Here is a 17407-nt window from a genome sequence, read left to right as displayed (position 1 = left end):
AAGAGAAAAACATAAAAATAGAAAATGTGATTATAAGCCCCTCAAAACTCCCATCTCCAGAAGAGGTGTGTGTTTTACATTGGGATATCCCATACTTGCATGGGGACTTTGTGCAGGCTTGAATATTGTGTTTTTCAGCCTGAATTTGTAGGATCATTGGTTATTATTTGTAGTGCAGTAGCACATGGATCAGGTCCCCATTGTGCTGGGCACTGTACAAATACATAACAAAAAGATGGTGCCCATTCCAAAGAGCTTACAATATGTATCTTACTCTTCATTATATTATATTTTATATATAAATGACAGACAAAACACTTAATTTTTGCACTGCAGGTTTTACTCATGAAGGTGTGGGGACAGGGCCGTCCTTACCCATACGCAAAGTACACAGCTGCGTAGGGCACCAGGAAATTTGAGGCACCAAATTTCCTGGTGCCCTGCGCAGCTGCATGCTGCTCCAGCCCCTGCTCCGCCCCAGCCCTGCCTCTTCCCCAAAGCCCATGCCCCTGCTCCGCCTCTTCCCGCCCCCACTCCCCTGAGGACTGCGGCAGGGCTGGGCCTGCAGTCACCGGCGGCGGGAAGTGCAGCAACCCAGCCCCAACCACGCCGCTGGTGAGTGCTGGGGGGTGGTTCCCCCTGTCCCCCAAGCCAGCCCCACCCCTCCCATGGAGGCCTGGGGCCAGCCCCTCCCCCCCATGGAGGCCTGGGGCCCCACCCACACCCCCCGTGGGGGGGCTGCATAGGGCCCCAGAATAGCTAGGGATGGCCCTGTGTGGGGATATATTTTGGTTTACTTGCTCTCTGGGAGTGAAAACCCTGCCCAGGTGGTCTCTTTAGAGAACTGTAAAATAACTTGGGTTATCACTCTGCTTCTCTGCAGATATCTTGCAGGATCTCAATTGCCTGCCTGTCTGTCTCTCCTCAAAATGTAGAGGTTACCCTTTTGAGGTTTTTCTCCCCGCACTTGTTTTTCCATTTTTCAAGGAGGTAATTGTTCATGTTACATTGATTGTGAATTGGCTTCTCTTTCTGGAATCCTCACTTTCTACCTAATTTGAGCAACCTGCCTGGAATGTTTGAAGGGTGACATTGATTCTCAATAGAGGTTGGTGTGTGACAGGAGGAGCAGAGATTCCAACCCTCCCTAATTTCCATAATCCTGATCTTTACATGAAATTACTAATTCAGGATTTAATTACTAATTTTGCATGCACATGCACTGTATGTGTGCGTGTTCCACTCACCACTACTGGGGTCTGTCGAAAACAGCAAACAACTATACACAAGAAACCCACGGATCACCACACCTACCTTAATAAATCCAGTAACTACCCCAACACCCCAAGAAATCTGTTATCTACAACCAGGCAGTCAGATACCATAAAATAGGCTCCGAGGAGAGAGCCCGGGATATACACCGTAACACACTCAGAACTGCCTTCACCAAACAAGGATGCTCTACCAGAGAGGTAGATCGCATCATGGAATGGGCCACCGAGAGAATCTGCTTCAATATAGAAATAAAACCCCCTCTGATCGCGCGCGCACACACACACACACACAGTCCCCTACTATCCCACACGGGACCCCATATGGGGTATCGTCAAACTACAACAACCCATACTTGATGGGGATCCCATCCTGAAAGAAATCTTCCTTGAAAACCCTCTTCTGGCATTCAAACAACCCCCCAACCTCTCCAATTGTATCATCAGAAGCAAGCTCCCCACTGACAAGGCCACACCAACTCAAAGCAACACAAGAGCCTGCCAGAGCAACAGATGCAAAACCTGCAGACATATCTCCACTGCTTAAACAAACTGCTTCCAAAACAATGTAAGCTAAACTAGAAAAAGGGCACTGTATATTGGAATAAATGCCTATACAGGGAATTCTACCAGTATAGCTATAGCAGTTTAAATTAACACCTTACCTTATACCTGTATAACTTGTGCAGACAAGCCCTAACTTTTCTTTCTATATCTCCTCTCTTTATCTGAGAGACAGTCTGTTTGAGGATCTGAAAGTTAACAATCCAGAAGTGTGCTTGGTTACTTTCAGATTTGTTCTTACATTCAACATGCTTTATGTTCCAGAATAGTAAATTGCCTCTGTATATTGCCCCTTCAAATGTTAGATTTGAGCTCTTCATTATAAACCTATTGTTTTAACAGTTTACTAATTATATTAGCTTAGGTTTATTTTTTAAATTCTTTTGTCACTAACATTAAAACTAAATTGAATTTATAAAAAAAAAAAGTATAGCGATGGTTTATGTACTTGCACAATATAAGTACACAACAGACTGCAAACTACAGGTCAGTGTTTAAATCGATAGCTGTTTTTAATAAACTTCATTGTCTTTCATACAATCTTTGAGAAAACCAAATATTTGGGCCTTATACTCTTAAAAGTTCTGAGTGCTGGAAACAATACCCTCCCTTTTTTTAAAGATTTCCAACGATGTAAGGTCTGGTCTACACTGGGGGGGAAGGGATCGATCTAAGTTATGCAACTTCAGCTACGTGAATAACGTAGCTGAAGTCAACGTACTTAGATCTACTTACTACGGTGTCTTCACTGCGGTAAGTCGACGGCTGATGCTCTCCTGTCGACTCCGCCTGTGCTTCTCGCCCTGGTGGATTACTGGAGCACTCGGCAGTCGATTTATCGCGTCTAGACTAGATGCGATAAATCGACCCCCGCTGGATCGAGCGCTGCCCATCGATCCAGCCGGTAATGTAGACAAGCCCTAATACACATTTAACAAAATACACATCCCTATCAATATAGTATTAAAAATAGCCAGTCAGATTAACTGGCAGAAGTAAAACACGCTTCATTAAAGAAGTGTACTCTGAAGAGTACGTCATGGCGCTCTTAACAAAAATATGAAATGCAATAGGTCTAATTGTTGAAATACCTATACTCTTGTTTAGCTAAACTCTTGCTTGTTTTTCTTGTGGATACACTTTACATTACTTACACTCCTTTTTAATGTTCCCATACAGATGTTTACTACTGAATACTATTGTTATTTATGATATCACCAGAAAACATATCTTTCCTGAGCAGTACATCACTCAACTTTCTTCTGTAGAAATGTGAATAACTATTTTTGACCCCTTCACACACATGCAGATGAGTAAAAAATATAAGGTACAATGTAAAGGCAACTTTAAATTGCCTCCAAGGGTGAAATTCTGGGCCTATGATCTCAGTGAGTGTGTTGCCATTTACTTCAATGCAATTTCACCAAGCCTTGCTATGTATGTAATTATGTAATTGAGAATTTAATTTCCTTTTAAAATAAATGCTTATCATATATATATTACATATATGTAACTCATGTTTAACTAAACCAAGTACTTAATGATTATTCTGTCTGGTAAAAATTTGTTGTGATTAATTTATCTGGATGTGGTATTCTTAACTAAATTATTCTTAAATAATTTATTGAATTACTCAAGCAGAACTGTAGATGGCTGAATAATCTTCTATAGCTTTTAAAGTGAATGCATTCTAGAGATGGTCAAATTATTTGATCCATTTGTCAACTGTTGAATAAACTATTATTGACTATTTGTTACCATTAGATTCTGTCTAGAAAAAGTAGATTTTCATCTGGCAATGTGAGGCATGTTTGTTACCTGCAAGTGGTTGTATATCCTATTAATTTCAAATGGATTTTTCTTACTGTATACCACATATTGTATGGGGAGAGGAATCAGGAGAAAATACAAGCTAATATAGGAGATATTTATGTTTAAGGGGAAATCTAAAATTACTATTGAGCCTTACTTGCTTTGTGTGATAACTGTTTTAACCCAGTTTAGGTATTTCCTTAGAGTACTTCCAGATGTGCTGTTTTTTGTGTATGAAAGTATTTATTCCAAAAGTACTGATTATCTTTTGACAGAGTAATTTCTTCATTCAGTGCTATCCAACCCTTCCCTGCTATGTATTATTTTTGTTAATTCTTGCAATGCTTTAAGCCAAGCATGTAAAATATGGGCTATGAAAATGTACAAGTGATATTGTACGTAAGGAATCTCAACATTCAATGAGCTCCCTCATTCCTCTCTCAGTACACATACTTTTGGAAAAACCTGAAAAATGTTATGGTGGGTTCTCCCACATATGTGCAACATTTAGCATGTCTATCGTGCTTTCCATCTTTAAAACACAACACTTTCCTAACACTCATCTATTTACTACTCTTTACTTTAACATTTCTACTAAGTGGCTGAAAGGTATGTGATGGGAACTTCTGTTGAGAGTGAAGGAGTTGAGGAGCAGAATAATGAACAATTTAAAGAAAGGATTCTAAATGTTAGTTCTTCCTATTGTGTTTAAATGTAAGCCTGCAAATTTTATTTTGATGAGGGGAAAACACATTCTAGTTGTTTAACTGCAGCAGATCATTCTAAAACATATCATGGAACAGATTTCATACCTTGCTATCTAACAGCTGGAAGACTTTAAATGGGCTCTTAACTCTTTTCTTAAAAACCTTAAAATAAAAAAATCTTCCATGTTCCACATGTACATTCAACTACTCATGTGGTTGTCAACATCTGGTTTCATTTGTTTTTTCTCTTTGTTCCAATATGCTTCTTTTAATGTAAACTTTTTAAAAGCATTACTATGAAATCTGATCAGTCAAGATTAATACCAAATTAAAACCAAAATAAGTCTGTTCATCTAATTTGTGAATAAAAATCCATCATAATGTATTGTAAGGGGATCCTTTAAAGGTCACATTTGCCCATATTTTAGTATTTTGCAAAAGCAAGCCTTTGCAAAACATTTGACTCTGTGTTTATACAGTAGTGCATGTTTGTGGAACTATTAAATGCTTCCACAGTAGAAATAATAGTAATACAACCCATAAAACGGTTCTATTAACATTTTCAATTCCACTTGTATTAAAACTAAGTATTAAATGGAGAAAAAGAAGGTAGGATATGTTTTAGGCCCACCAACCTTGATATACATCTCTTAGACATTGTTTAATCAAAAGACTCTTGCCTTGAATGACAACTTTACACATGACCCATTCAATCAAACTGACTAAGATCACCCACTGACAACTTAATGTTCAACTTCCTTGCAAGTATTATCTCTGCAGTTCAGCATGACATCACTCCATTCCTTTCAGCTTTCAGTCTGTTTTCTCCCAGCCAGGTTCAATAGCTGGGTAGTCAGGCACGTTGAGGGTAGCACTCTGTGTAATTCAACATACCCTCATTGAGAAGGCATGTAGTGATTTATTGTGGGACTGGAAACCAGGAACTGCTAAATCTAATGCCAGTTGTGCTAGTAACTTGTTCTGTGGCCATTGGTAATTTACTTACCCTGGTTGCTTCAGTTTCCTTATCTGTAAAATTAAGGCAATAAAATGTAACATTCCTGTAAGGTGGGTAATTGTGAGGATTGATTATTTAAAATGAAAGTGTTTTATAAATGTAATATACCTTAGAGTATTATTATTTCGCCCCCAATAACCGCTATCCCATATATAGTTCTCCTGTTCTATAGTAATAGTTGGATGCAACCAGACTCTAGAAAGAAACTGTATAGCTGTACAGAATGTTCTGATCCTTAAATCAGAACTCATTTTAAACCGATTACAAAACTGCTTACTAAATGTGGAAACAGCATTATCTTCGTTTGCTTGATCATTAGGGCGACAAAATGGCATATCCTGCAGAGTGATCTGTATCTCTAAATGTTGTGTTTCCTTGTACTATAACTTGTTTCCAATCCTCAGCTTCCTGTTCTTATGAAGACCTCTGCACTTTTTTTCCCCTATGATATTGGTCGTGTTTGTGGTATATGCTTGAGGCAAGCTTCTTAAATGCCTAACATATCAAAAGACACATTTTAATTATTATGCTTTGCTTACCTTATATTCTGATCATAATATGATTAGATACTTTAGATATCTTATAGATAGGATACTGTTGGTTAATGCTGTAATGTGAAAAATAATAGCTTTTCATAAGGTTGGCTGTACAGGTATCATGAGAGCTGGGGATGGACTACAGGAAAATATCATGACCATGTTTAAACTGAGCACAAGTGAGGTGAGCAGTGTGGGGGCGTGAAAACATTCAATGTGCCAGGAAAAAAAAATCCCAACCTTGATGCTATCAGAAGACACTGCAAAACATCGGTGCAGAATATTTAGGCCCTTGTCCTTCAGACACACACGCCTGGTCCACACTAACCCCCCACTTCGAACTAAGATATGCAACTTCAGCTGAAGTCGAAGTACCTTAGTTCGAACTTACCGCGGGTCCAGACGTGGCAGGCAGGCTCCCCCGTCGACTCCGCGTACTCCTCTCGCGGAGCAGGAGTACCGGCGTCGACGGCGAGCACTTCCGGGATCGATCCGGGATCGATTCATCGCGTCTAGACCCGGAGGTAATTATAGACGTACCCACACATGCAGTCAATGGGTCTACTGACATGTTTAAAGTTACTCATTTGTGTGAGTGTGTGCTAGATTAAGGCCTACAGCATGGGGGATGGAAGGTGTCCTTGAAAATGATTGAAGGCAGTGAAGCAAAAAAAGTTTAAAAATGGGAACCAGAAGACTAAGTGTTATAAGATAACTCTAATTTTGAGATGTTCGGTTATAAATTCTCTTCTTTGTACCAAATAAAAAGGTGATTAGATAATCTAATGTCTTTTTTTCTATCTTTTGATTCTATGATGATTTTTAGGGTGGAAGATAAATGGGTGACATCAGTGTCAGCCATGACTCGAGCCATAAGAATTTTTTATTTGGGATTTTTTCCCCCTGGAAATGGTGTTGGAAGAACTAAGAAAATGCAGTTATCTGGATCAGAAAGTATGAAGTTTATTTGCCTATCTTAGCTTCAAATGCTATGATGTGGATTAATTTACCAAGAGGACAATACAGAAATAGATGGCATTTCATACAAAAGTGTTCCATGTCATTTTATAACTGTTACTTTTTATACATAAAAATGTGTGCAACCCAGACTGTATCCGTCTTCTGTTTATACCTTGCTTCCTCCCTCCCATACCCTAAACAAAGCAGAGAATTACTGAGCATGAGGAGACAGAGATGCTAATTCAAGAGTTCAATGCTTTTATTTGGAAACAGAATCTGCTAACGATGGGGAGGATGTTCCTGATCATGGGAGCAGTGAAGGAGAAGAGACAGAAAGGCATTGGTAGATGGGTCAGAAAGAAATATGATATTCAAGGCGTATAGGGAATGAGCTGGTGAACAGGAAGAGACCAGGTCAGAAAGGAGGATGGAAGAGGAAAGATAATCTTGTTGTTTTTCTGCTTCAGTGTCTGATATGTGGATTTCTTGAAACAAAGCTATGCCCAGTGCTGGAGGTCCCTCAGGGTAATTATGTGGAAAGTCAAGTACTTGCTGGCATGGATTTTCTATGATAGCCTGGGTTTTCTTTATTTTTCTAGGCGTTATGGGACTCTTGGAGGGGAGGCTGCCTTACTCTGCCTGTCACATTGTTTAGCAGAACAAGAGAAACATAGGGGCTTGTCTGCCGTGGTGTTGTCCACTTAGACTGTGACTGAGTGAGAGTAAGTGGGGTGGAGTACTAGTTCAGTTAGCACTGGAGGAGAGAAGAGATGCATGGTGTGCAACCCCCCTTTGAGCAAAAGAGGAAAGAAATCATCAACTTATGAGGCCTGTGTTTCATTGCTTTTCCCAGTAGCTGCTACAGAATGGGTGTTTCAGTGTGTACTTGCTCTGAGTAACAGGCAAGACAAGCTGCAAGGAGATGCTAAAGGGCTGCTGGGGGAAACAAAAACACATTTGAAGGTCTACCTCTTCACTCTTGCAGCAGGGCAGTTCTACACCCCATGAGAGGGCAGGAGGTAGTGGAAATGGGCTTGAGTGAAGAGTAGGAAAGTGGAAACTGGAGGGAGCTAGAGTTTGGAATTGGGAGATGAGATGCTACTAAGAAAACTTCGGGTTTATGAGCTTAAGAGATATGGGGCTATCCACTGAGATAACAGGAGGGAAAGACCATGAAAGAAATATAGAGCTGGTGTTGGGGAGAGAGTATAGAAAAGGGCTAGAGGAAGTTATGAGAACAGAGGCCATAATGTTTTTCTCTGGTAGAAGAGGGAAGGAAGGAAGTGGATGCAAGAAGGGAGAGAGGAGACGTAGCATGGAGAAATGTAAACATTCACATAGAAAAAGACACATTAAGAGCTAAAGTAATATAAATGCCAGTGGAGGGCATCAGATGCTTCAGTTCTTCAAGTGCTTGCTCATGTCGATTCCAAGTAGGTGTGTGCGTGCCGCATGCACAGTTATCAGAAGGTTTTTTCCCTAGCAGTACCTGTCGGGTTGGCTGTGGAGCACCCTGGAGTTGCACCTTCATGGCGGTGTATATAGGTCCCTGCCAACCCACCGCCTCTTCAGTTCCTTCTTACCACTAGTGACAGTCATTGGAGCAGCTCTCTTCTCTTGCTACGGCAAGCCAAACCCCTAGTGGATTTGTTGAATCTGTAAATAATTAAAAACTTAGTATTAGTTAGTTTTCAGTAGTTCATAGTTAAGATAAGTTTTAATTGGGGGGTTTCCCTCACCATGTTTTCGCCTCCCAGGGACCGGGGCATGACTTGGTCTCAGGGGTTCAAACCATGCAGGTCCTGTCTGAAGCCTATGCCAAAGGGAGACCCACATGACTCCTGCTTGGGAAGCCCATCAGACCGAGAAGTGCAGAATCGGCAGAGGCTTCTGCCAAAGGACTAAGGAGGAGAGGGACTTTAGGCTAAAATTGCTCCTGATGGAGTCAGCCCTTGTTCCACCGCTGGCACAGGCGTCGTCCAACCCCAAGCCCAGCACTTCAATGAGGAGCGTGCCGGACTCAGTAAAAGAGGCTGCGGAACTGAGAAAGGACTCTGGCTCCAGGTACCCTCAGCACCACCACTCCCCAGCGCCGAAGACCACCTCCGGTGCAATGCCAGGCACCGATCCCATTTGCCAGTGCTGCACAAGAAAAAGAAGACTGGCAGAGGTCGTTCTCCCACTAGAGCAGTGGAGCAAGGAGGCACCAGCAGGGTGCGTCCTGCGCCAGGACCCTCTGCTGTGGCTCAGACTCAGCCAGCACCATCAACTCCAGCCTCACAGGGAGGTCCGTCAAGTCCGGTTCTAGGAGGACTTAGACCTTCCCTCCACGCTGGACACCTTTGAGGTGGCCAGGGACCGTATAGTGATGACAGCGCAGTTTCCCGCACGGGCACCGGCACCATGCCTTCTAAGAGCAAGCCAGCGATGATGTGGCACCGCTCACCCTCACCTCAGCACCACTCCCCGGCACTGTCTCACTCCATGTCGCCAAGGTTTGAGTCCTTGTTGGACTCGGAGGCGGAGTCGTATGCCTCTAGGCAAAGCCGGCACTGTTCTCGACACCACTCCAGACAAGAGGAAGGGCAGCCATTGCCTATGATGCCATGGCCATCGCAGTGGCAGGCGCCAGCTCAGTGGCCCTTCTGGACCCTGAAGGCCTACCACCAAGCCCAAGAGCCGAAGTCCAGATCATTGTCGGTGGTATTGGAGGCCTGGGCCCCTCCATCATCATCATCATCATCTGTAGCTCGGGAACCTCTGCGAGGCTAGAAGTTGGGCACAAAGGCCGGCACTGAGACCACAGTGAGACCCGGCACTGAGACCGGCATGGGCCCAGAAGCCGGTACTGGTCCAGACACCATGCAAGATGTGTTGGCACAGGGGGATCTCCGCAGACATCCTCCTCATCCTTCCCTGATGAGGCAGTGGCGGGCACATCCACCACACTGCCAGCCATGGACAACAGAGCCCATCTGGAGTTACTCAGAAGGGAGGCTCAGAATTTGGGCATGCAGGCAGAGGAGGTGTTGGAGTAGACCAACCCGATGGTCAACATTCTGGTGCCTGAAGGTCCACCGAGGGTGGCTTTGCCCCTCATTAAGACCATCCAGAACACTACTAAAGCATTGTGGCAAACGCCCGCCTCCCCTCCCCCCCACAGCCAAAGGGGTGGAGAGGAAGTATTTTGTGCCTTCAAAAGGGTATGAATACCTGTTCTCTCATCCTCAGCCGGGCACTTTGGTGGTGGTGGCTGCCAATGAAAAGGAAAGGCAAGGACAACCAGGACCTATTCCTAAGTCCAAGGAGGTGAAGAAGCTGGATCTCTTTGGTAGGAAGGTGTATTCTACTAGGTGGCTCCAGCTTCACATTGCATACCAGCAGGCAGTCCCCAGCCACTACAGTTTTAACTCTTGGAACATGTCCAGATTCAAGGAGCTACTTCTGGTGGACTCTTGCTTGGAGTTTGCTGCTGTTCTTGAGGAAGACAAGGTGGTCGCGAAGATCTCCTTACAGGCCTCCCTAGATTCAGAGGACTCGGCAATCTGAACTGTGTCAACAGCCATGGCTATAAGAAGGAGCTCATGGTTTCAGGTGTTGGGGCTCCTGCATGAAGTCTAGCAGAAAATTCAAGACTTGTCTTTCAATGGCTTAGGATTTTTCTTGGAGCAGACAGACTCTAAGCTCCACAGCCTTAAAGACTCATGGGCACCACTGAAGTCCTTGGGGCTTCATACACCAGCCCTGCAGAGGAAACATTTTAAGCTGCAGCCTACCCCTCACTTCTACCCTGCTCCCCCTACACAGGTCTATAGTAGGAAGCGGGGCAGGAGTAATAGACGGAGACCCTCTCAGTCCTCCTCTAACCAGGGCCATGGTTCAGCAAAGTAGCCTTCAGCTCCAAGCCAAACTTTTGAGGGTGTGCCTGGGGGCAACGCACCTGTCCAAATCCCAGATCCTTCCCCTCCTTTTGTGAATCATCTATCCCATTTCTACCATGCCTGGGCACAAATTGCCTCAGATCAATGGGTCTTGAGCATGGTAGAATTGGGATAGTCTCTCCAATTCTGTTCACTCCTGCCTTCCCACCCTCCTTCCCCGTCTGTCTTCAAGGACCCTTCTCATGGGCAACTTCTCATGCAGGAGGTGCAAACGCTCCTAAAACTTGGAGCAGTAGAGGAGGTCCCTCTGGAGTTCAGGGGCAGGCAGTTCTATTCCCGGTATTTCCTAATCCCAAAGGCCAAGGGTTGGCTCAGACCTATTATAGACCTTTGAAACCTCAATAGGTTGATGAAGAAGTTAAAGTTCCGCATGGTCTCCCTGGCTTCCATTATCCTCTCCCTGGATCCAGGGGACTGGTACGCCGCACTCAATTTGAATGACGTGTACTTTCATGTGTCCATAGTCCCGTCCCACAGACGGTTCCTCTGCTTCGTGGTCAACAACACTCACTATCAGTTTACAGGTTTACTGTTTACTCACTATCAGTTTACAGGTGCAAGTATTCCTGTACCTAGATGACTGGCTAATCAAAGGCCGCTTCAAGGCCCGAGTGGAGGACCATGTGATGTTCGGATGATGTTCCACAGGCTCAGCCCCATACTGAACATGGTGAAATCAATCCTAACCCCTACTCAGAGGACAGAGTTCATCGGCATTCCTTCTGGAAACTCACTTTCTTGCCATGGGCGCCATCGTAGAGGAACTCAGGCGATACTCCACTACTACGGTACAAAATTGCCTGAAGCTGCTCGGCCATATGGCCACTTGTACGTATGTAGTACAGCACGCCAGGCTGCAGCTCTGACTCCTTGGCTAGCCTCGGTATACAGGCCAAACCGAGACCGCCTAGACAAATTGGTCACACTGACTTCTCCAGTTATCGAGTCCCTCCAGTGGTGGCTCGACCAGCAAGTGGTGTGTGCGGGAGTGCCCTTCTCTGAGCCCCAATGCTCACTGTCTCTAGTAATAGATGTGTCAGCAATTGGTTGGGGGGTTCACTTAGGAAGAATCAGAACTCAAGGTCTCTGGTCCCAAGCAGAACTTTCGCTGCTCATCAACGTCAGGGAGTTACATGTGGTTTGCCTTGCTTGCCAGATGTTTCAAACCCATCTAGAGGGCAGATGTGTATCAGTATTGACAAACAATACAACAGTGATGTTCTATATAAACAGACAGGGTGGTGCTCACTCCTCTCCCCTGTGCCAGGAAGCCCTCAAGCTGTGGGACTTCTGCATTGCCCACTGCATACATTTGCAGCATCGCACCTTCAGGGCTGTCAATCAGCTCAGCAGGTCTTTTCACAACCACAAGTTGTCCAGATGTCATGATCAGCATCTTCCAAAGGTGGGGATTTCCCACTTTTGTTCATGACACGGCGCAACAGGAAGTGTCAGCAGTTCTGTTCCTTCCTGAATCATAGCTCAGGCTCGCTTGCAGATGCTTTTCTCCTTCCTTGGAAGGGGCATCTGCTTTATGCATTCACACCCTTCCCTCTCGTACACCTGGTCCTGCTGAAGGGCCAAAGGGAGGGAGCATCAATTATCTTGATAGCAGCAGCCTGGCCATGTCAACTCTGGTTCACCACGCTTCTAGACCTGTCTTTGGACACACCTATAACACTGCCCCTAGTCCCAGACTTGATCCTGCAGGACCACAGCCGCCTCCAGCATCCCAATCTAGAGTCTCTCCACCTCACAGCATGGAAACTTTGTGGCTAAATTTTTTGGAACTCACATGCTCAGACTCCATTAGGGAGGTTCTCCTTTGCAGTAGGAAACCATCCACTCGAGCCACTTATCTGATTAAATGGAAGAGATTCTCGATTTGGTCACTGCAAAAGGACACTCCGCTGTTACATCATTGATTCCTTTCATCCTGGACTATTTACTGGACCTAAAACAGCAAGGCCTGGTGGTGTCATCAATAAAGGTGCACCTGGCCACCATCTTGGCTAATATTTTTTTAATTCGTTAATGGAGATATCCTATCTCCTAGAACTGGAAGGGACCTTGAAAGGTCATTGAGTCCAGCCCCCTGCCTTCACTAGCAGGACTAAGTACTGATTTTGCCCCAGATCCCTAAGTGGCCCCCTCAAGGATTGAACTCACAACCCTGGGTTTTGCAGGCCAATGCTCAAACCACTGAGCTATCCCTCCCCCCAATGCTCACTCCTCCCCTGGTTCTGCTGGCTGGTCAGTATTCACTAACCCCATGGTTGGTCGCTTCTTCAAAGGACTAGATAGACTGTACCTTCAAATAAGAGCCAGTTCCCCCATGAAATCTCAATCTGGTGCTCTCAAGACTGATGGGCCCTTCTTTTGAGCCCTTAGCAGCATGCTCTCTCCTCTACCTTTCCTGGAAAGTGGCATTCCTGGTGGCTGTAACTTCAGCCAGGAGGGTGTCTGAGCTTAAGGCTTTGACGTCCAAGACCCCTTATACTGTGTTTTACAAGGACAAGATATAGTTGCAGCCACACCCAGCTTTCCTCCCAAAGATAGTTTTGCAATTCCACATGAATCAGGACATTTTTCTTCCAGTGTTCTTCCCTAAGCCACATGCTAGTAACCGGGAACGGATGCTTCACTCCCTGGATATCAGACGAGCGTTGGCTTTCTACATTGAGCAGACAAAGCCATTTCAAAAATCAACACAGGTCTTCATTGCAATTGCTGAGTAGATGAGGGGGGCTCCCAGTGTCGTCCCAAAGGATCTTGTCATGAATCACGGCCTGTATCAGGGCCAGTAGCGTAGCTGGGGGGGAGCGGGGCAGCGGCCGCTCCCCCACCGAGCACAAGTGGCGCCACCAGCTGTGGCGCTTTTACTGACGGGGCAGCGCTCCGGGTCTTCGGCGGCACTTCGGCGGCGGGCCCTTCACTAGCTCCAGGTGTCTTTGGCGGCACTGAAGCTTCATCGCCGAAATGCCGCTGAAGACCTGTGGAGTGAGTGAAGGTCCCACTGCCGAAGACCCAGAGCGCCGCCGGGTGAGTAAAATAAAAGTGCCGTAGCAGGTGGCGCCTTTTTTTTTTCCGCTCCCCCTGTTCCCTCCACCTGGCTACGCCCCTGATCAGGGCGTGCTAGGATCTAGCAAAGATCCCTGTCCCAGCATTGACAGCGCACTCCACAAGAGCGCAGGCTTCCTCGGCAGCGTTCCTGGCGCAGGTCCCCATTCAAGATATCCGCAGGGCGGCAACGTGGTCGTCGATCCACACCTTTATGTTATACTACACCATTACACAGGAGGCTAGAGATGATGCCACATTTGGCAGAGCGTGCTACAGTCTGCGATCTGACCCCTCCTCCTGGGAACTGCTTGGGAGTCACCTACTTGGAATCGACATGAGCAAGCACGCAAAGAAGAAAAAACAGTTACCTACCTTTTGTAACTGTTGTTCTTCGGGATGTGTTGCTCATGTCCATTCCAGGACCCACCCACCTACCTCTCTGTTGGAGTACTCCGGCAAGAAGGAACTAAAGAGGCGGTGGGTTGGCAGGGACCTATATACAGCACCATGAAGGCGCGACTCCAGGGTGCTCCACAGCCAACCTGACGGGTACCGCTAGGGGAAAAACCTTCCAATGACTGTGAACGCGGCGCTCACACATCTACTTGGAATGGACATGAACAACACATCTCGAAGAACAACAGTTATGAAAGGTAGGTAACTGTTGTTTTTTTTCTGCTTGTAATCAGAATATGCTCTGGACTTCTGGTTGGGCTCCTTTTGATTGTCTCAGTCATGCACCAGCTCTTTGCTACAAAGTAGAGTGGTTACCCCTCTCTGAGACCCACTACTCCCAAAAATCCCAGTTCACATATAGTTATGGTGACTTCCCAAGTGTCACTAGAGGAATTGTGGGTAGGTAGTGTATGCAAATGAAGTTCTCTACAGCAACACTTTCCCCTTTTTGCTAATAAAGGATGTCTGGAGCTTCTGGTCATAGGGCTTTCAATAGTACATACTCTGCATAATGCAACTGCATCGTCTTTGGTCATTTCCCTTTGTAACAAAGGAGTTTGAACCTGTGTTGATTAGTGAGTTCACTACTTTTAAGCAGTTGTGAAAGGAAGTAGATAGAGCAAAGAGTCCTGTGGCACCTTATAGACTAACAGATGTATTGGAGCATGAGCTTTCGTGGGTGAATACCCACTTCGGGTATTCACCCATGAAAGCTCATGCTCCAATACGTCTGTTAGTCTATAAGGTGCCACAGGACTCTTCGCTGCTTTTACAGATCCAGACTAACACGGCTACCCCTTTGATACTTGAAGTAGATAGAGCTGAACTCGCCTTCTGCATCTTTGAAATCAAGTGTCCATTACTGTCTAGTGTGGTTAACAATCCAGGTTGAGAAATGTATGGACAAGTAGGGAGGAGTTTATTTGTCCCGTGTGTACCAAAGAAATCAAGTTGTGGGATTGGTGCCTCCAGCATGACATTCATCCAGTAGCCCTTTCTTCTCCTGTTCATTGACAGAAGGGGTACAGAGAAAATTAAAACAGGATGGAATCAGAATGATTTTAATTGCACTGACATGGCTGAGACAACAGTGGCATACGGACTTACTTCAGTTGTTGAAGGGAGGTTACAGGATGCCTCCAATATTACAGGATTGACTGTTGCAGCAACAGGGCAAGATTTATTATCCAGATCTCCTGTCTCTCCATCTTGCAGTGTGGGCTACAGGATTTGAATGGACATTGAAAGATCTTTGTCTTTTAGAAGTGCAGAACATACTAATTAATTCTAAGAAAAAATCAACCAGAAGATGTTACCAACTGAAATGGTTAAGGGTTGTGATCTGGATGCATAACAAACCTGAACAGTGTGGTACCAATTCAACACCTTCTGGAATACTTACTTCGTTTAAAGACTGGGGGCCTATCAATTTCCTCACTGAAGGTTCATTTAATGGCTATATCAGCATATCGTGTTCTGATAGATAATAAATCTGTATTCTCATATAGTATGGTAAAAAAAATTATGAAAGGGCTTTCCAACTTGTGCCCACCTGTAAATGACCTGGTTCCATCATGGGTTACCTATTTAGTCTTAACACAATTGGTGAAGTCATACTTTGAGCTCTTTATTTTTCTGTTAAATCTGCTTTTTTAATAGCTATAACTTCAGCTAGGTGAGTTGACGAATTACACACTGTCATGGCTGGACCTGCCTTTCACTATTTTGCATAAAGATAAAGTTGTACTTAAGCATAACCCAAGGTTTTTACCTAAATAGTAACAGAATTTCATATTAATCAAACCATAAATTGACCAGTTCTTCCCTTTCTCCTACAGTAACATGGATGAATTGAGTTTACACACTTTAGTTGCTAAGAGTACCCCAGCTTATTACCTGAATGGAGAACTAAGAGATTTCACATATTTACTTACCTTTTTTTCCTCTTACAGAGACAATCGTCAGGGCCAGGTGGTATCCTCACAAACCATTTCTAGATGGGTTAAACAGTGTATTCAGAAAAGTTACAAGTTAGCAACTTTCAGAGTAGCAGCCGTGTTAGTTTGTATCCACAAAAAGAACAGGAGTACTTGTGGCACCTAAGGGCAGGTCTACACTTACTTCCTGGTCCGGCCGTAAGCAATCGATCTTCTGGGATCGATTTATCGCGTCTTGTGTAGACGCGATAAATCGATCCCGGATCGATCCCGGAAGTGCTCGCCGTCGACGCCGTTACTCCAGCTCGGCGAGAGGAGTATGCGGCATCGACGGGGGAGCCTGCCTGCCGCGTCTGGACCCGCGGTAAGTTCGAACTAAGGTACTTCGAATTCAGCTACGTTATTAACGTAGCTGAATTTGCGTACCTTAGTTCGAAGTGGGGGGTTAGTGTGGACTAGGCCTTAGAGACTAACAAATTTATTTGAGCATAAGCTTAGCCCATGAAAGCTTATGCTCAAATAAATTTGTTAGTCTCTAAGGTGCCACAAGTACTCCTATTCTGTTTTTGAAGTTAGCAACTGTGTCTCCCCCTTCTGGTACCAGATCACATTCTACTAGGACAATGGCTCTGGCTTGACTTGTCTTATACTTTTGGAACTGGGATATGTCTGTAAGGCTGCCACATGGAGATCTGGGCATAAATTTAGGAAACATTACACATTAGACCAGGCATCTTCCATTTATCTATTACGTTTAAAATGAAAATAGTGTATAAGTCTGTCATTCTAGTGAATTAAGAGTATATAAACTTTGTTGTAAAATATTTCTCAATCAATGCTTTTTACATATTATTTGCTGGTATTTTTAGTAACTACCGCCCCTTTTTCACTTAAATTATTGTTATCCTAGTTGTTCTGGAAAAGAGTTGTGAACATGTCTTCAAACCTATTATCTTCCTAGCAGTTTTGTCATGGTGAAACATTCATTGCTGCAAATGAGCTGTTATTAGTGACTAAGGCCCAATCCTGAAAGCACTTATGCATGTGCTTAACTTGATTCATGTGAAGTTAGACTACTCACATGAGTAAAACTAAGCTGGTAAGTGCCTAAACGCCTGAGCTTGCAACTGCCCAGTATATGC

Source organism: Emys orbicularis, chromosome 1, assembly GCF_028017835.1.
Source record: "Emys orbicularis isolate rEmyOrb1 chromosome 1, rEmyOrb1.hap1, whole genome shotgun sequence".
NCBI classification, from domain to species: domain Eukaryota; kingdom Metazoa; phylum Chordata; order Testudines; family Emydidae; genus Emys; species Emys orbicularis.
This window is presented reverse-complemented; position numbering follows the sequence as displayed.